General features: G+C 38.3%; 1 protein-coding gene across 17 annotated transcripts in view; it reads right to left on the bottom strand.

The window, feature by feature from the left end:
* AFTPH (aftiphilin) overlaps positions 1-19,874 on the bottom strand; it is a 65,395-nt gene extending 45,521 nt beyond the window's left edge. For 3 of the 17 annotated variants that reach the window (XR_015725204.1, XR_015725205.1, XM_045788103.2), the window contains exon 1: positions 19,441-19,686. The gene's annotated coding sequence lies outside the window, so the exon portion shown is untranslated. Of the gene's footprint in view, positions 1-3,175; positions 3,249-7,393; positions 7,543-11,734; positions 12,502-13,801; positions 14,819-14,866; positions 14,923-19,440; positions 19,689-19,851 lie in introns of those variants that run through there. The other 14 variants (XM_087863446.1, XM_087863451.1, XM_087863449.1 and 11 more) reach the window with 14 other exon arrangements.
* Positions 19,875-20,882: the final 1,008 nt, after the last annotated feature.

Below are 20,882 nucleotides of genomic sequence, written 5' to 3'. Positions count from 1 at the left end.
GATAGAGAATTTGGCAGACCTCCTGCACTTTGGAGATATGCCCATGGGAAATCCCATCCTTAATACAGAGCCTAGGGACACTGTACGTGAAAAATAGTAAATAAAAATGCAAGCCAAAGAAGACCTTCAGGGCTACAAACCATGAAAATCAAAGGATCCTGGGTTTGGTAATTCTATTATAGGAGTCCACTACAGAGGGGCCAGGGGACTAATCCACAATCCGAGTAGCAATCAGCAGTGGAATCCTGAGTCCTGTGTCAGATTAGCAGCCAGGGTAACAAGGCATACAACGGGCCAAAGTGACTCAATATGAATCTCTCACAAGAAAGGGAGCTGCACCTGCTCAAGGAGTGCCAGCCACAGGTCTGAAACGGTCATGGAAAAGAAGAGGTGGTAGGTCTGTAGGCAGAAAGCTCTGGGCTCAAGTGGAAAGGTGGGCTTGGGAACACAGAGGAATGAAAGGGGGAATGGGGTTAACTATCATCCTCAGACTAGCCGGCAATTTAAAAATAGTTTCACAAAAGGAACAAAGTTGGAGTACTTAAGTTACCAGGTATCGAGACCTGGTTTAAAGGTACATGTTATGTGATAACAAAGATGCCACTGCAGTGTGGAGGGGGAAAGGACGAGCCTTTTTTTTTTTTTTAAACAAATAGTGCTAGATCAAGTGAATACCCACACAGGGGGATCAATCTTTGATTCTACCTAATAACTCACACAAAAATCAGCTCCAGACAGACTGTAGGCCTAAACGTGAAAGGTAAAAACAATCAACCTTCTTAAGAGATTATTTTCATGACCTTAGGGAAGGCAAGGTGTTTCAAATAGGCCACAGAAAGCAGTAATCATAAAAGAGAAAATGATACATTGGACTTCATTAAGATTTAAAACTTCTGTTCACCTGAAGAACAACATTAAGAGGGTCAAAAAGGCAAGCCACTGCCTGGGAGAAGATATCTGTGGTACATTAGCTGTCAAAGAAGTCATAGCCAGAACATACACAGAATTCCTACAAATCAATGTGAGACAACCCAACAGAAAAATGGCCAAAACACCTGAACAGGTAAATCACAAAAGAGATTATCCAAATAGCCAGTGAGCATATGAAAAGTCGTCAGGGAAATGCACATTAAAACTACAGTAAGACACTACTATACACCCACCACAACAGCTAAAATTAAGACAAAACAATTTTAATCATAGCTTCCAAAGGCAACAATATGGAACAACTGGTATTCTCATACTTTAACGGTTGGAGTGTAAACTGGTATACCCACTTGGAAAACTGTTTGGCAGTATTTACTAAAACTGTACCAGGTATATACTCCACAACAGTGAGTATATACATGCACTGAAGGCATGAACAAGACTGTTCATGACAACTTTATTCTTAACTAAAAATAACCCAAGTGTCCATCAGCAGAATGGTTAAAATGAATAATGGTATATATATATATATATATATATATATATATATACACACACACACACACGAATGGGGTACGTTATGAATTATTATTACATGCAACAACATGGATGCCTATCACAGACATGATGTGTGGAAGAAACCAGATACACACACACAAAATACATATTGTATGATTCCATTTCTGGGAAGTTTAAAACAGGCAAAACTAAACTACAGTGTTAATTCCGAATAGGGGTACCTATAGCAGGTACAGTATTGACTGGAAGGGGGTATAAAGGGGGTATGTGCTAATAATGTTATTATCTCTTGATCAGAGTGCTAGTTATACAGGCACATATATTTGTAAAAATTCACCCCATTGTACACTTAAGACTTATATACTTTGCCGTATGTATGTAACAATAAAAAACAAAAAGTGTGTCTCAGAAAATCAACATACTTAGATTAACAACAACTACATTCCAAGTGAATGGATATATAATAATAAGCATACCATTCTATTACAAAAAAGTTGTGCTTATTTATACTTTGCCTAACTCTGGGATTTCAGGTAATATATGTATGTCTCAAAAGGTAGCATAGTGTAGGAGAAAGATCTTGGACTTGGATTCAGATTCTAGGTTCAGATTCCAGTTTCCTCATTTACTAATTATGTGAGTTTACCCTCCTTGAGCTTTAGCTTCCCATCTATAAAAAAGGGCTAGCAGTTCCTCCCGGTCGATGCTGTTGTGAGGATTACAGATAACAGACCTTCGGTACCTGGCACATTCTGTGCCTCAGCAAGTTATCAACTATCATTACATTTTAACTTAAACCAAGTCTGTGGTTCCAACCATAATCTACCCTTAACAAAAATCTAAGCCAATGTTGGCTTAGTTGCCAAAAAACATTCTCATGACTTGGCATATACTTTAAAAGGTCACTGAAAGAGTAAGTCACTTAAGAAAAATATTACTAACCACACTAAAGATACAAGACATTGACTTTATTGCCAATTTCTATAACTCACCCCTGGAAAATATGAAACAATGCCCAAGGTGGAAGGACTGAGACCACAGTCTCTGAACTACTACTACTGGTAGTTCAGAGCCTCGTAGTAGTTTATTAAAGGAACGGAGGTTTTGATGAGGAACAGGACAATGTAACCCAGAAGTCCTCACTAGTAACCTGAAGTAAACTGGCTGTAGATACTATCCATTTAGTGACAAGACCACGAGAATAAAGGCTTCTAAGGTACCTGGTTGGGATGGAAAGGATTCTACATATTCCTCTAAGAGTTAATCCTTGACCATCCCTCTATCCTCCATCATTCACACAGTGATTTAACTATCTTAGGGTCTTCGGGCTCACATTTGGTGGTAGTGGTGGGGTCTCTAAGAAGCCCTTTAGGAATTTCCCAGATTCAAACACTGAGAGAACCTTGCAGACAAGCTAAAAATGCACCAGAAAGAAACTCCCACGTTTTACAGGGCACCAGCCAAGCTACATCAACATGCAGCCAGATAAGCACACCCAGATTATACAATCCCCAGCTTTACTGAGGACCTTTCACTCCAAATTTAGTTTTACTGGACTGGAATGGGGGTGGGGACAATGGAGAACACAAACAAGCAGAAGGATGGTGGTAAGAAAAGAAAAGAGACAAACAACCATATCCGAAGTTGTGCTACAAGCTTTGAGCAGCACAAACTCCCCCAGCAAGGTTTAGTTAATGGATCACACACACAAAAAACGCTACCTTCTTACCATGATGTCTGACGTTTTTAATGAGTCACTTGTCAAATCCTTTGAGTGAGTGATGGGGAAAAATGTGTATTTTCTTTAGAAAAATGAAAGAAAATGTTACATAAGCAATTAACAACACCAATTTGCATTACAAATGTTGCCTGCTACTGCAGTTCAAATTATTCAAATCTTTACTGTAATATCCCCACGGGAGTTTTAAGATATGATCAAAATATACTGTCAATGAATCTGCCCAGCCTACATTCTGCTTAAGAGTCATATCATCTTGTCTCAAAAAGAGCCTCCTTCTGAGTGATATGAAGATAAGATTCTAGTTAACTTTCTGGTTTTCGATACATCTAGAGATGACTGCACCATGCATGTCACAAACGTTTTCATGCTTCTAAAATTGACAATCTATAAGAATGATAATTTTCATTTTCTCTTTTTGAGTGGTTTGTCCTCAGCATCTTATATTGGCTCTATGGTGGCTAATAAAACAAAGAGAACCCCTAAAAACAGATGTTTTTTAGTAAAGAATTGAGGAAAGTTTTGTTGTTATTATTTGTTTGTAGGACTCCCTTCAACATAGGCTGTAAACTTCAAGGCTATTTAATAAACCTCCACAATTCTGAAACTGAATATTTTTAAGAGATCCCATAATTCCTTCAAACTTGCTGATTTAAAAACAAAACCCAAGACATCATAGATACCAACTGCGTAACATGCAGTATTATTTAAAACATTTGTTGAGGGGCATCTGGGTGGCTCAGTTGGTTAAGTGTCTGCCTTCGGCTCAGGTCATGATCCCAGGGTCCTGGGATTGAGTCCCTCATTGGGTGGGCTCCCTGCTCAGTGGGGAGTCTGCTTCTCCCTCTCCCTTTGCCCCTCCACCCCACTCACGCTCTCTCTCTCTCTCAAATAAATAAAATCTTAAAAAAAGTTCATTGAACAAATAGTATATTCCAAGTGCTTTCATTTTCTGCTCACGCCAATATCAAGTTAACATTTATTCAATGCTTACTATGTGTTGCTACTATGAGAAAAGCATTCATGAATTATCTCATTTAGTTCTCATACTATGCTATGAGGTAGGGATTATTATCTTCATTTTACAATAAAAGCTTAGGGAGGTTAAATAATCCCTCATGTTAGTGTAACTACAAAGCAGTGAATCCGTCACAAGTTAATAAAATACCTGAAATATGTCTTATTGCAGAAATAATTGACAGCAAATACTGGAATTACAAGAATAATCCCTTAAAGGTTTCTGAGTTGTCCAGAAAAAGGTTTCTGAAACTTCCACAATAATTTGGAAGGAAAAAAAAAAAAAGATTCTTACAACCTAATAACCAACAAAAATGCCAAGAGGCGAATGTCTTCTTTTAATATTAATATACATGGTAATAAAAATGTGGTGAAGAATGAAACAAGCAGCAAAATATCTTTATAACTAAGCTGATCACCCTCAAAAGGCCAGACTGCCAAAAATAACCACCGAATTGTCTGTCTTCCCGATTTTGATGTCAATAAGGATGATTCACAAAAGTGCAAATATCATACATAATGTAAATGACATAAGCAGCAACTCACATTCACTCTTCAATGAATGTTGCTAAACAGCAATAAGAGTTATCATTTTACAGATGGTCGTTTTCAAAAATTCCTAAGAAAGAGCCCTCCTTTTTCTGTATATTTTAACTTTCTACATAAATCCATAAGGCATTTTATTTGTGTTTGTATGGCTGCACAGTAAAAATTAAACAAGATAAATAAAAATAGCTGAAATTGTTTTACCTTTAATTAACCCTATCAACTGACCATATTTGAGAGATTACTAGCTACTATTCCCCAAAAGGTACTTCAACTTGAAATTGAATAAATGATATTGGATAACTGCTGATAACAAAGACAACAGAACAGAAGCAGCAGTGAGGAAAGATGCATTAGCCCTGGGATAAAGTTTTTTCCCTAGTACTCTGTACACAGTTACAGAATAAATTAGCCACCTTAACTTTTCCCTCTCATATCCCTGAAACTTGATGACAAAAACAGAATCTAAAAGCAGGAATTATTTCATTTTCATGTTCTTTCACTGAAATCGTGCCTCCATCTACAGTATTGTCTAGAGATAACCCCTGGACCTTCTGTTCTCTATCTGAATTGCTTGCTCAGAGGACCCTTTGAATTTCTCCATTACTACTGACGCTTTCTCATCAAGCTTGTAAATATTCAAGAGTCTTCCAACCTCAAACAAATCAGAGCAAAACAAAACAAACTCCTCCCTTCTGTGTCCTTCTAGCTCTCCTCCTCCTCACCACCAAGCTTCTTCAAAGGGCCCTATCTATTCGCTATCTCTACTTCCTAACCTCCCACTCACTCCTCAACCCAGCACAATCTGGCTTCTTTCCTACCACTCCACTGAAACTGCTCTTGCAAGAGGTACTTTACTTGAGCTCAAAAGACTGGAAATGTTGTGCAGGAACAGGCAGGCCTCTGTTGTTGGCCACTGCATCCTCAGGGCCTGGTGCACGGGAGGAACTGAATACACTATTATTGGTCTTGCTGGGGCATTTACTCCAATGACCACTCATGAACTGTCTCCTCCTCCACCTCCCACTAGGTTTCTATAACCCTAGCTCTGGTGCTCCACCAAGTAAGTTAGGAAACACCGAGGTTCAGTTAAGGTAAGTAAGTGTGATCTGAGAGAGGCTGGTCTGAAATGTAACACATGTAAAAGAAAGCAAATCCAATCATTTGTACTGCACCTGTCGGAAAAGAGAGTATGTTGAGAGGGGTAGTACTTATATGCAAGCTAGGGGAAAAAACAGCTAAAGGACAAATTTTTGTTCATGTGTTTTTAACAGACCAGCTAGTATGACTCTCTGCTTTGATTTGAGACAGTTTCTCACCATAAGTGGAGGTGTCAGCTGGTGTCTCCAGAGCGTGATGTGACTCTGGATGGCCCAACTAATTTCCCCTGCTCTTGTTCTCTGCTACCAGCAACTTTAATACTCCATGTTAAATTTCCCACAGATTTGCAATCAGCCGACATGAATAGCTGACATGTTTTGAAAGAAATTTCTTGCTGTAAAGCTTTAGATTTAAATTCTGGTCAAGACTGATGAGTTAAACCTCAAGATCCCAAGGTATTCTGAAAAAAAATAAAAACCAAAAACACAAAACCAACTTTGTGAACCTTCAAAACAGAACCCCGCCCCCCAGTCTGTAACTAAAATACGTGTATGTTGGCAGGCCTTTGGCAGCTGCCCTTCCTGACAGCGCTACTCTCCATACTATAAATGCCTACCATGAGAGCAACTCACCTTTTAGAGAAAAAAGCCATCTAGTAAAAGTTCTAAAACTGCAACCAAAAGCAGTTAGAATTCAATTATTTGAGCTAATGAGAAAGGATGCAGTGTCCTACATAATCTCTAACTCACAAATTTGGCTATAAAATATGACATATGTAACAGATTTACCTCACAAATTGTCTTTGCTAAGTGGTATTTGTTACTTTAATTTGTTCCCTGACCACCTATTGAGAAAAAGATAACCTAGAAACATGTGAGAAGGAAACCAGATGATGAATCAGACTTAAAACGAGTATAAATCATCCACAAATAACAACATATAATGACATTCTTGGGGTGAGTTATTATAAAACAAAACCTTTGTATATGTGAAAAATCAAATATAAACACATTCTGAAACAGCGCTCAGGAGTCTATGTGTGTGTGGTATACACAGGTAATGCCACAAGTAGGTCTCCCTGTACTGATAACTTTCGTGGAACTATGGAAGGAATTCCCATAGCAAACAAATTCTAGGTGTTTGACCTTTTAATGGTGTTGTTCCTTGGTTTAAAGTTTTACTTTCTCCTGAGAGGTAGAAAGGCTAAAGGGTAAAAAGAATTTCACCAAACAGTACTTATCCTTTACTCTCTGGGTACTCTTGATAGTTCTAGTTCACTTTTTCTTAATAGCTGTCAGGATCCCCTAAATTGATTTTACAAACCTAAATTTACAAACCAGAAATAGGACATAACCCAAAGTAAAAAAACAAAACAAAACAAGACAAAAAGGACACTGAAGAATTTAAAGAAAATGACCAAAACTAACAACTTCCCCTAAATACTATTAGTACCACTGAGGTTAGGGAAATGCAGGTCCTTCTATACAGATGTTACGAAAAATGTCAATCAATTAAAAAAATTTGAAATTTGTCCATATTTTTTACCTTTAAACTATGTAAGCGGCACGATTTAAGGTGACTTCAAACTTCTGCAGTATTTCTATTCTTGGTATTTTCTAAGACATCAATTCTTCTATGATCAGTTTTATAGGAATACCTCATTTTACAGTCTTGTAGCCATGGCTTAAAGTTTGCTACAAGAAAAAAAATTCAAAATTACCTCTGTGCAAAATCTTAGCACAGAATTTGTGTTAATAATGTATGTCTACCATAACAGTAACTGTTTGCACACATCAATTTTGTTCAAGGTTTAATCCCCCTCGCAATAATACTATCATTCTCTTTCCTTCTGATCCACTTCCTCTAAATCCAATTACTGCTTCCAGCATATATAAGAGGAGGGAACAGAGCTTCTTTCAAAACAAAGAACTCCTCCTTGATCTGGTGCTTACAAGGACAAAATGCATTCTTAAATTACATTATTTGAATGAACCAAGTAATTTGATAAAATTAAAGTGTTCCTCTTCTCTTCACAGAATTTTACATATAGTAATAAAAATTACTATTTATTTTTTAAATCCATACTACCCTAATCTAGGAAGCAGGCCACATTAAGAATAAAATTAAAGGTATTATTGGTGGAAGTAAATGTTGGTTCATATTTCGGGCAATTCTGCAATATACCAAAAATTTTAATGCATTTTTTTTTGGACTAAACAATTTCATCCACAAAAATGTATCCTATAGAAGCATTCATACAAGTATGCAAAGATCATTCCACATAAATGTTAATTCCTATATAGTTTGTTTAAAGAGCAACTGAAAATAAATATTTATAAGGAATAGCCTTTAAAATATAGCCTTTAAAAAAAAGATAAAGCTACATTACTAATTAGGAAATGTGTCTAAAACACATTTTTAAGTGAAAAAAAGCATTTCTGGAAGGCAATCTCTCTTGATTCTCCTCTTACCATAGCCTTTCTCCTCCTTCAATGGATCTGCTTCTTCTGCTTGCCTCTTAAATTTCAGTGTTTCCCAAGTCTTGGCCTCCCCATATTCTTATACCGGAGAAATCTCATCCAAGTTTTGTTTTTATATATTCATAATGCTGAAACCCTATCTATCTACAGGCTGCCCAACCTCCAGATCCATCTACCCAAATGCCTTTCTGAATATCTCTACTTGGATGTCCCAAAGATATCTCATATTCTCCAATTCCAAAACTGAAGTCAACCTCTACTCAAAGAACAGAAACCACTTCTTCCTATACAACATTCTGAATTCTGAGTCCAGAAATCTGTGGTGTCCAGTGTTAGCCCTGACCGTTCCTCCTTTGCCACCCCATCCCACAAATTAAATCTTCTATATTGCTTGCTATGTTTGTTTTAACATCCCATGACCAATAGCTTATTTCAGGGCCTCATGATTTTTTTTTTTTTTTTTTAATGATTTTTTATTATATTATGTTAGTCACCATACAGTACATCCCCGGTTTCCGATGTAAGGCTCGATGATTCATTAGTTGTGTATAACACCCAGTGCACCATGCAATACGTGCCCTCCTTACTACCCATCACCGGTCTATCCCATTCCCCCACCCCCCTCCCCTCTGAAGTCCTCAGTTTGTTTCTCATAGTCCATAGTCTCTCATGTTTCATTCCCCCTTCTGATTACCCCCCCTTTCTTTATCCCTTTCTTCCCCTACTGATCATCCTAGTTCTTATGTTCCATAGATGAGAGAAATCATATAGGGCCTCATGATTTTTGGCCAGGATTACTACAGTCTACTTAAAACTCCTATCTTATCCAACATAGCTAAGATACTTTCTCTTTGCTCCGTTCAGACAAAAGGTATCCCCTGGTTCCTCCACGGGCACTGTTTCATCTAGGTTGTCACATGTCATTTCTTCTAACTTCCTATCCTTACCTGTTTGGAGAACGCATTTACTATACCTTCACACCCTATTCAGTCATGAAGTTTTCTGTGAAGTGAGATCACCAATACTTACCAAATTATTATATCACAGGTACTATGCTAGGTGCTATTCATACACTATCCAATTTAATCTCAACCACCCATTTTTATAGAGGAAAAAACAGGCTCAGAGGTCAAATAATCTACTCAAGGTCCCATAAAGACTAAGTATGGAAAGTAGGGCTCTAACATTACAGCCAGTGTTCTTTTCATTATGTTAGGTTGCTTTTCTGAATTAATCCTTCTTTATATCTATCTCTTTTATCATATTCAACAAAGTAAATCAAATTTGTTTCCACATTTTTCTTCTCTAGTAGCCTGTAAACCAATGTTACTCACTCTTAGCTTTGTATTGTTTTCCTTTTTTAATAGAACAGGTGGACCTAAAGATCAGTATTTTTTTAAAAGTTTCCAAGATGATGCCGATTGTCAGCAAAGCTTGACAGACACTGAGTTAAGTTCCCAGAGGATAATAATATCATTGGACTTTATAACTTTGGGGATGACATAAATGTCTGTAAACTTCATTGCTGAACTCACTGATACAGGTAAATCAATGAAATTGTAATGTTCCTTATAAAAGGTTTTCCCCTACTTACAATTTAATTGTACAAACATTTCTTAAAGTGCTGTCATTTACATTTATCTGAAAATATCACAAAGAAATTCACATTCAAGATTTAAAAAAGAAAGAGTTCACAACATAAAATTTTTGATATTTTTCCTAAATAAACTTGGAAAATTTCCTTAAAGGATCAAATTTAAATTACTGCAATAATCCTTGAAACAGATGCAATTAAGTATATAATTTAAATGTTGTAGAATCCTTGGAAAAAATAAAATCATGTTTAAAAAATTTATCAGTGTCACTTGCAGCTGAATATTAAACGAATGTGAACAGCAACAACAGAAACTTCTCTACTTCCAGAAACCAAGGTCACTGGTAATCTGATTAAAATCTGTACTTTTTATTTAGTTAGGTGTGACACTTGCACTGTGTTTCAGGTAAACTTCTGAAACCTAATGAGATGGAAAGCTGTTATTGGCCAGCTCATTATGATATAGAGGAATGTGTCTGAAATATGAAAGGAGTAAGAAGAAATGATGACTTAACTGGAGGTAAAAAGTAATGAATATTCTTTTTTTAAAAAAAGTAATGAATATTCAAACATTCCAGTTTGGGCTTCAGGAAAGAGAAAATTTGAATGTGATACCCGAAACTCCTGGTATTTTTTTTTTTTAAAGGAACAAAGATGCTATTAAAAATATGCAGTGCAGAAGAGTTAATTTATCTCTTAATGTAGATTCACTACTTTTTATAAATAGCTACTAAAAACAAAAGCCTTAAGAAAAGAAATCAATGCCTCAGACTTTGAGTGTCACTGTAGCAGAAGTGTCTTACCTGAAAACACTCCAGGTCAACATTTCTGCATCCAAGTAACAAACAATTAAGATGAGAGATGATTAACTATAGCAAAACAGAAAATACTACAAAACATAAGCAATGACTAAGAAGAAAACAACAACAAAAACACCCACTTTGGTGGGTGGGTGAGGCAGAAACATTATTTATCTTATCTCTTTAAACGACTGTGGCCTCATTAAGACATATACAAATATTAAAGATCCTCCTTGAAAGTCTTGCTTTGAAAAGTATCACTTGAAGTTAGCACTTAAAGAATACTAAGACGTGAATTAAGAATGATATCCTCTAATACCTAAACATGGAACTGTTAAATTTTATTTAACATAAAAATTCAATGTTAGCAATGTAGAATTCTTACATTTGTTTTTAAACTTGTATTTTATCTATTTTTTTGCTGCTCATGTGAAATGGGGTCTCCACTTCCATCCTATTTTCTAACTGCTGAGTACTATTTATAAAACTGAAAGCTCCTGTTACTTGTAACATTTACCATCACATCATAAGCAAACTGGAGTAGTTTGACCATTTCCTTTCCAATTCTTACGTCTCTCTTTTTCTTTATTGATTGTGCCGGCTAATGCCTCCAATACCAAATCTAATAGTAGTGGTGATAGCAGGCATTAGTATTCCCCCTACATTGAGATACTGATTTTTGATTTGAGGTGTATACATTTTATCATATTACAGAACTATTCAATAATTCTTACTTTAAATTGTTTTGTTAAAAAAGTTAAAAATGAGTTTCAAAATTTATGGAGAGACTCTGTTAAAGTATTTATGGAGAGAATTACATAGTTTTTCCTTAGGGCTGTTAAAGTAACAAAAAAACCCAATACTTATTCATAATTGTTTTCAACATGTTCATAAGGGAAGCCCAGTTTGTGTTCTGCTGCAGGAAAAAGATATGTTTCCAAATAATCAAATTAGCATTGTCTTAGATTATTTGCTAGATTACACACATGTCAAACAGAAATACTTAACTTACTTGATCCAATTTACTCCTTACTTTCACTTTTACAAGTAGGTCTCAAACTTAAATTTTCTTGTTAAGTATGAAACATACTCAAATTAGTAGTGTAAGTTCTTCCAGGTTTCATCCAGGCTCTTTTCTTATTCAGCTTCCCCCCAAACAATCTCATCCACCTAAGGCTTTAATTACCACATTCTAGGACTCCCAGATTTCTCTCTACAGCCCCAGCCCTCAAACCTGAGCTCCAGACCTGCCAGGCCAACTCTCTACTAGTTCTCTCCATTTAAATTCCTCAACTCAAACTGAGCTTAACAGGAAGAGAACCCAAGCTTTTTTTCCTCAAAATCTGGTCCTCTTCCAGGGCTCTCTTAACTCCGGGAATGGCCCCTCTACCTACTTAGTTACTAAGTCAGAAACATGAAAGCCACCCTTGACAAAGCTCCTCTCACCTTCCCCTATCTTCGAAAGAATGATTTTTATCTCATAAATCCCTCAATTCTAGAATATCTGTACCTCCTTTCACCTCCTGTGACTTGTTCTGGTCTAAGCTGCCATGATCTTAAACAGCCTCTTCCTGACTGGTATTCAATCACGCCCAATCCAAATAATCTTTTTAAAAGTCAAACTGATCAGGGCGCCTGGGTGGCTTAGTCGTTAAGTGTCTGCCTTCGGCTCAGGGCATGATCCCGGCGTTCTGGGATCGAGCCCCACATCAGGCTCCTCCGCTATGAGCCTGCTTCTTCCTCTCCCACTCCCTCTGCTTGTGTTCCCTCTCTCGCTGGCTGTCTCTCTGTGTGTCAAATAAATAAATAAAATCTTAAAAAAAAAAAAAAAGTCAAACTGATCACACTGATTCTCTGCTTGTGATAAAGATTTTTTAAAAATCTTTAATAAAGTCTATATAAGCCATTCCCAGCTCTCCAGTCACCTCCTCTTCTCTTCCCCTATTGTTTCCAATGCTCTAAACTAGGCCCTCTTTCATTTACTGAAAGGCAAACATTCTTTTGTGCCACAGGGCCTTTGCACTGGCAGTCCCATTGCCTAAAACATTTCCACACATCCTTCAATTCTTAGATGAGGGATCAATTTCTCAGGTAAATTTCCTAACACCCTTCCCCAAGTCCTATATTTCATTCGGAGCATAAGAACTGCAGTAAGTTATAGTCTTATAATTTGAAAGATTACTGTGCAAACTGTGTATCCTATGAAAAACATACTAACTGAAATGTAAGAAGCGATTTTTAAAAACTTATTTACTGCTTTCCAGAGTAGTGAAGTTAATCTTATATTTCATTTCCATAGATAAAAATAAGTCAGTGTCATGCTCCAGAGCAGTACTGTCCAACTGAAATACAATACGAGCCACATATACAATTTTAACTCTTCCAATAGTCAATTAAAAAAGCAGATAAAATTATATTTTGCTTAACACAAAGCATCTAAAATATTATTTTAATATATAATCAACCTAAAATATATGTCTTAACAGTAGTTTTTGAAATCTGGTGTGTTTTTTACACTTAGAGCCCATCTACTTGGGACTGGCTTTATTAAAAGTGTGACATGTAGCTAGTGGTTATTGTACTACACAACATAGTTGCAGAAGATAATATTGTATTTCTTGTACTTAAATAGCTTGCTAACATAATCAGAGTTATTTTAAAAAGAACATGGCATTAAGAATTTTTAACTTCATATCAAATAAGGATACATCTCCTGTTTAAACCCTTCAAAAATGTTTAAATTATGCAAATATTCCATACTGCTAAAAAGCCTAAATCCAAAGTAAAAATTCAGGTAAACAGTTTAAAAACTGCATCTTTGGGATTCCTGGGTGGCTCAGTCAGTTAAGCATCTGCCTTCCACTTGGGTAATGATCCCGGGGTCCCACATTGGGCTTCTTGCTTGGTGGGGGCCTGCTTCTCCCTCTCCCTCTGCCTGCAGCTCTCCCTGCTTGTGCACTCTCCCTCTCTCTCAAATAAATAAATAAAATCTTGGAGGAAAAAAAAAAAAAAAAAAGACTGCCCCTGCAAAGGGGGGCTTAATTAAAAAAAAACCCAAAACTGCATTTTTACTGATCACCTGAGGAGATTAAATGAAGATGGGTACTCTCAAACACTGCTTGTAGGTAAGTGATTTCATTTCAACCCCTTGGAAAGCAGCTGGTTTTCCCTTTGATTTAGTAACTCCACTTCTAAAACTCAGTCCTATGGAAATAACCAAAAACAAAGTCAAAGACCACAAACTTTTCCACCAAGATACAATCTGATTCATACATACATGTGCAGAGGACACTCATATACCCACAGGGGGGAAAAAACTGAATGCAATCCAAAATGTTTAGTTACCTCTTCGTAGTGTGATGACTAATATTCCTTTTAACACATATTATTCCTTTTAACATATATTTATTGAGTGTTACTATGTGCCAGGCATTAAAACAGATGGGCCCTGCCATCAAGGGGCACACCAGTTTTTTCTTTATGCTGTTCCATATTTTCCAAATATTCTATAATGAACATATTATCCTTTCATAATTTTAATAACCAGAAAAATATATTATGGAGTGGATGCTGATATGGGCAAATCAACTGTAAAGGGACATCCACCTGGGGAAGAATTTTAATATAGCCCTGAATATTAATTTAGATGAAAATTTTCTGAAATGGTAAGAGAAATTTAGTTGACTAACACAAAACAACCTACAACACTGTCTGTATGATAAGACTTCGGTTTGTTAAAAGGGCACACACACACACACACACACACACACACAATGTGGGGAAAGATATACATTAAACTGTTAACAGGGAGGATTTCTGAATAACAGGAATGTGATTTTTCTCTTCTTCTTCTTTTTTTTTTTTTTTTGCTTGCCTATTTTCTACAATGCCCCTGTAATAAAAGACTACTTTAAAAAATCATAATATATATATACCCACTATTTCTGAGCATCTACTACATACATAACTGTGCTAGGTTCTGTAAGAGGTAGAAATGAGTAAAAGGAGTCACAATCTTAAAGAAAACTACAATTAATTAGGGGGAACAACATAAGAGAAAAATAAAAGTAATTAACACAAGCCAGAATATAAACATCAAATGAAGTAAAATGTAGTTACAAGGATTCTAAGAAAAAGATCTTACTTGATTGGGAAGAGGAAGAATGGTGAAAATGAGAAAAAGCTTCATGGAGATAGAATCTGAAATGAAAAGGATTTTAACTGATAGAGGTAACAGCAGGCACTAAAAATAATGTATGGGGCAAGTGTCAAAGAACAGTAAGTCACATAACAGAGTTTGGTTAGAATGTAGGATATATGAAGGAAGTAGGCAGTATGCTGGGGAAAGTAGGCTGTGAAGGCCTTGAATTTTCAGAAGGGAGTACCTTGTAAGTTTTTTGAATTTAGCAATGGGGAAATTACTAGAGGTTCCAATTCAAGAAATTGTCCATATCACTGTAACCACCTCCTAATGGAATCTTCCTGCTTCCACTCTTGCACTCCTATAGTCTATTTTTTGTACAGCAGCCAGCCAGATTCTTTTTTTTTCCCCCACAGCCAGATCCTTTAAAAACATAGATTATGTCACATCTCTACTCAAAAGCCCTGCAATGGCCTCCCATTTCACACAGTAAAAAGCCGAAGTCATTAGAATTTCTACAAAGCCCTGCAACACTGCCCTCTCACCCTCTAACTGTGATCACATATACTACTTTTCCCCTTGCAATTCTTTGAATAATCCGGCATACTTCTGCTTCTACCACTGTTCCCCTGTATTCTCCTCACCAAGTTCAGGTCTTAAGCTTTCTCTGAGCCCATCCTATATAAAACAGCAAGCCCCAACAACAACAACCTCCCACTCCTGTCTCTAAGACAAAAAGTCTGTACTCCCATATCCCTCCAAATGGACTGTTGTTCTCTGTGATACTTAACATCATCTGCCATCTCTATACTTTATTATTTTTATTTTTTATTTTTTTAAAGATTTTATTTATTTATTTGACAGAGAGAGACAGCCAGTGAGAGAGGGAACACAAGCAGGGAGAGTGGGAGAGGAAGAAGCAGGCTCCTAGCGGAGAAGCCTGATGTGGGGCTCGATCCCAGAATGCTGGGATCACGCCCTGAGCTGAAGGCACATGCTTAACGACTGCGCCACCCAGGTGCCCCTCTATATTTTATTTTTTTAATCCCCATAAATACGCACACACAGGCGTGCGTGCACACACACACCCAAATGCAAGAAAATGAAGCTCAATAAGGGCAATTTTAAAAATTTGTTCATTTCAGTATCCCCAGCATCTAGAATAGGACCTCACATATTGCAGCAAGAATGAAAGGAAGAGAATACCATGGTGTTAGATATTTAGTTGAAATGGTTTATGGCACTTTTTAAGTATTTACATAAATAGAACCTACAGTGAATTTATTCTAATTTACTACTTTATTTTCCTCTGGGAACTATTCAGCAAAACAGTGCTTATAAATTAAGCTTTGAGCATACAGAGAACCTTTAATTTACTAGCAATTTATCTCTGCAAGGTTTACTTAAGTTAGTTATTTGAAATAGGGATGGTGGTGATTGAGGAAGAAAGGGGAGTGTATTAAACCTATTTTCCTTCTTTTTTCATTTCTCCCAAACTAACGAGCAATGATTCCCCACCCCTCTGCTTCCTCCCCAGTGTACAGTTTCTGACTTTTTCCTTTTCCCAGGGAATAGGTCTAATCCAGACCTATGGGCCCCAACCCCAGGGTAAGGCCAGAAATAGAAACTAGGAGTGTGATATAGGGCTGTGGAGATGGTTGGAAGGAATAAGAGGAGAGCCCAGGCAAGAGAGGTTACTGCAGAGGAACCTCAGAAGGGGAACAATTCTTTAAATATTTTCAAGTTAGAACCTCCTTATATCTTAAAGGGAAGTCAATACAAAATAACACTTAACTACTTCCCTGTCCTCTTTTTAAATATACAATGCTAAAAGACAAAGTGATACTTTATTTTAAAATGAAAAACCTGACCTTTTATTTTATTGATTTCAAGCACACAAGTTTAGAAAAAAATATAATGAGTAAGTATCCACCACCTAGCTGTGTTAAATCTTAATCTTTTACCAAATTGCTTCAGATTTATATTAAAAACGGTAAAGCTATGGTTGAAAAACAGTCCCTTCCTAGATCCTTTATCCCTCTTCAGTTTTTCAGAGGTAACTTTTATTCTCATTTGGTATTTATCTTTCCAATGAATGTTTTTGTACTTTTGCTACATATTCCATGATTCCCAGAAAATATATTGTATAGTTTTGCATGTTTTAAAAACTATATTAAAACTACATAAATATGATAAGCAAAACTATCATATTACATCCTGGCTCTGTTACCAGCTGTTTGACCTTAGGCAAGTTGCTTAACATCCATGCCTCAGTTTTTTTTCTGAAAAATGGGGATATCACCTACGAGTTTATAGGGTTGTTCTGAGGATTAAATGAGTTAATATACTTTATATAAATCACTTACATGAGTATCTCACTCACAGTAAGTAATGTATATCAGCGTTAGTAATTATCATAAAGTTGCGAAAGGACCCGTGATTGTGTGTATGATATACACACACTCTGCGAAAAGACTAAGTATCGAATTGATAGATATTACAACCCATATAGTGCCAGATGTTCTTCAAATTGTGTAAAAACTATAAATACATATGAAGTTCAGGCTGGAAAGATTCACTAGCCTAATTAAAGAGGAACTGAAACTGCTCAGAGAGAATGAAGTCCTTACTTTTTAACTTATGAATTGTAGGTAACATTAAATTACAATATAAACATTTGATTTAAATGGTTTATGACAGTTTAAAAATACCTATATACTTAATGGCCTCCTTTTATGAGTTTTGGGGAGTAGGGTTAGGAGAGAAGGGGTATTCCTCAATGAGAAGCTATTCAAAGACTTTTTAGACTGCTAAGGGAAGCACTTTAGGTTTCACACAAAAATAAAACATTTGGTACTCAAATTTCACTTGTTTTCTGAACTTTTAACTAACTGCAAGTAAAACAAATTAAAATTTTAAATGATGTTTTATAATAGGATTCATCTAGATTACAAAATTTTCATAAAGACAACTGGATTCTGCAAAATTTATCAATGCAATTATGGATTCAGTATCTAATTATGGACACATTAAAGGATTATTTTTATAACAGTCTCTAGGTCAAAAATTAGAAAACAGAAAAACAAATGCCCTACATATTATGTGAATTCTAGTGAATTTCTTACAAGAGCTTTTTAAAGGTATAAAATATATCTATACTTTGAAGATCAATTAATATATCTAACTGATACATAAAGGAATTCAATCTAATGAGCATTTACTAGGTGTCATTTACTGGGCTAAATATTTTATACAAGACCTTTAAATCCGTGTGCAATATCTTCATAGACAAAATTAACAAGGCTACCATAGGCACTCTGTATAGACACATATACTTCTGCAAATTTAAAAATGACTAGTACAAAAGCCAACATTTAAGCCGGCAAAGCATATAAAATGTAGATAAACTGTGCAAATTATATCAATGGAATAGTGCTGAAACATTTGTTTCCCGTGGAGTTTGGCATATTTTAATGTCTAAAAGGTTAACTAAAAGTAACAAATGTAAATTCAAGGATCTGTCTCCCCCTCCTACCCTCAAAAGAAAAAACAAACAAAAACCAAAAAACCCAATTCGGAGTATGAGAACGTACTCCATGAAAGCCAGTGAACAGGGAAGATTAAAGTTCAAAAGTAAAGTTTTACTTTTCTTCTCCTGAAGTGAGAACTTTGAAACGGAACCACTGCTTTTGTTTAATGTGCCCCCTTCCCATGCTCCCACTAAAATATTTACAAGTCCTTTCCACGGCCCCCAAGAGAAGATTCAGTGGGAAACCAAGCTAAAACTTACATCAACCACTAAGAGAAAAACCCAACCATTCTCAGTACTTTCCTAATGGAGAAAAGACCTTACCCCTGTTCACCCTATACTCTTGTCCTCTGCCCAAGCAAGACACTGCACCTGCCAAACTGGAAGCGTAAAGAATAATGGCCCAACTTTGCGAACGCAATCTGGGGAGAAGACACAGATTATTTCTTGAGGAGTGCAAGAAAGGAGAAGGAAAGATCCTTTCAGGAAGGGATGCATGAGCTTTGGGGCTCTCCTCTGCCTGCTGGGAGGACTCAAAACCCGCTTGCTTCGAGACCCTTGGAAGCAGCCACACTCTGGTCGCAGCCGGCCTCGGGCCTGGGGAGAGGCAGGCAGTGTTTACACCTGTCACGAGGAAGGGGGAGGGAAAAAGAGGAAGCCCGAGCAAAGCCCCAAACTTCTCTACAGCTCCCGGAGAGCAGCCGGCCGGAGCTGTGGGCAGGTGGAAGCGGAGGGGCAGGGCGAGCCGGCGGCGGCCGGGGATGTGGGAACGGTTCACACTTTCCCGGCCGGTGCCCGGGATGGCGGGGAGGGATCTGTGCGCTTTGGGCGCTGCCGCCGGCGTCCTCGCACCCGCCGCGGAAGAGGGCAGAGCCCAAGTCCGGAGCCCGCAGGCCCGCAGAGCCGTCCCCGTCCCCGTCCCCGCAGTCCCAGGCTCCGAGGCAGGCAGGTGCTCCCGGCCCGGGCAAGGGTTCGGCCAGTGGGCCGGGCCGGGTCCCAGCCTCCTGTTCCCCCCGCACGGCCGGGGAAGCGGAGCGGTGGCGCTTACCTGGCTCGTTCGGGGCGGCCGCGATGGGCATGGCTCAGGGGCCCGGGGAGTAACTGGCTCCCCGGGGAAGGACCGGCTAGTCCGACGCGGAGCTGGTGATAGCGGAAGGCAGGCTGCTCACAGCCCTGTCAGCGAAGCAGCGCCATGGACGCCCACCCGGAGTTTCAGCGCTGTCGCGGGACCCCCATCCCATTACCCTCCGCCCTCTTCCGCCGCCGCCGCCGCCTCCACCTCCTCCTCCGCCGAGACCCCCCGCCCACTCCACACACTCTCCCATCATGCAGCGGGGGAACCGCTGCCGCCGACACGTCACTTCCGGGCGCAGGTGGCTAGGTCGGGGCCGGGCGCTGGTGGGTGCAGGGGGGTTGGGGGGAGGACACTCCAGGGGAATTAGTGTCACGGAACGCTTACCCCTGCGCAGGCGCGGTCGTGCAGAGTGCTGGCCGCCATTTTGGGTGTGGGCAAGCTGCCCTTTTCTTTTACTTCCTTGCGAGTCATCGAGCTGTTGCGGAGAAGGACGTCTTTCCGCATTCCGCCTCCCGGTGAAGCTGCGCTCAAGGCGAGGGACAGGTGTTTTTCAGTCTGTTAACGATATCGTTCAGTCAGGACCAAGTTAAGTCTCTTGCTCTCCAAATAAAATTGCCAAGATTTTGAAATACAGAGCCATATCTTCACCAAAAACCTACCGGAGAGCCCTTATCAGCTTGCCCTTTTCGCCCCGTAAAACGACTTTTCATTCAGTCCAAGTCCCTTCCTCTTTTTAATTTAAACTGACAGAAGAGGAAGCTGGTGGTTGATACATAACAAAGAGATTGTTATAAATCAACCTTAAAAGGGAAAGCACCCGCTGAAGACTGACAAATCGGCTTTGAGACCAACAGGAAAAAAAATTGGGAATTTTGCTAACAGATGGAGACGGTGGTAATTTTTCATAGATGCTGCGGGAGAATATCCAATGAAGCTAAAGATACCAAATCAACTTATGCATTTCCCTAGCAGGGGTCATAACGGATTCTTGAGGAGTTGGTCATTTGCGTTTTTATGACCTTTCCCTCTTTTTATCACAAATACCTGTTAGAACAGCGACCACTGTAAAAATCAGACTACAAGGCTTTAAGAATTGTTATATCTTCCGGGATGATGAGCCTGGGGTACCTACCCTGCAAATCATGAGCCCTGCTGAGTGCTCATTCTGCTCACTTTGCCAAACCTGCACCGGTAATTTGAATAGTTTAATATAGTTCCAAGACAGCAAAGCTCAACAGCTACGCAAAGAAACAAGGACGGAAAACACCCCCTCAGCCACAGAGAAGTGTCCACCCCCTTGAGTGGCGAAATTATACAAATCAGGGGAAAGATAAGGACAAAAGCAGTTCATCACGGTTTATCCCGCCTCTGCAATGTTCTAGACAAATTAACTTGGAGCGCTAAAAGAGACCCGC

The sequence above is a fragment of the Ursus americanus genome, chromosome 7 (assembly GCF_024610735.1).
Source record: "Ursus americanus isolate L20-20 chromosome 7, mUrsAme1.1.p, whole genome shotgun sequence".
Lineage (NCBI taxonomy): Eukaryota > Metazoa > Chordata > Mammalia > Carnivora > Ursidae > Ursus > Ursus americanus.
This window is presented reverse-complemented; position numbering and strand designations above follow the sequence as displayed.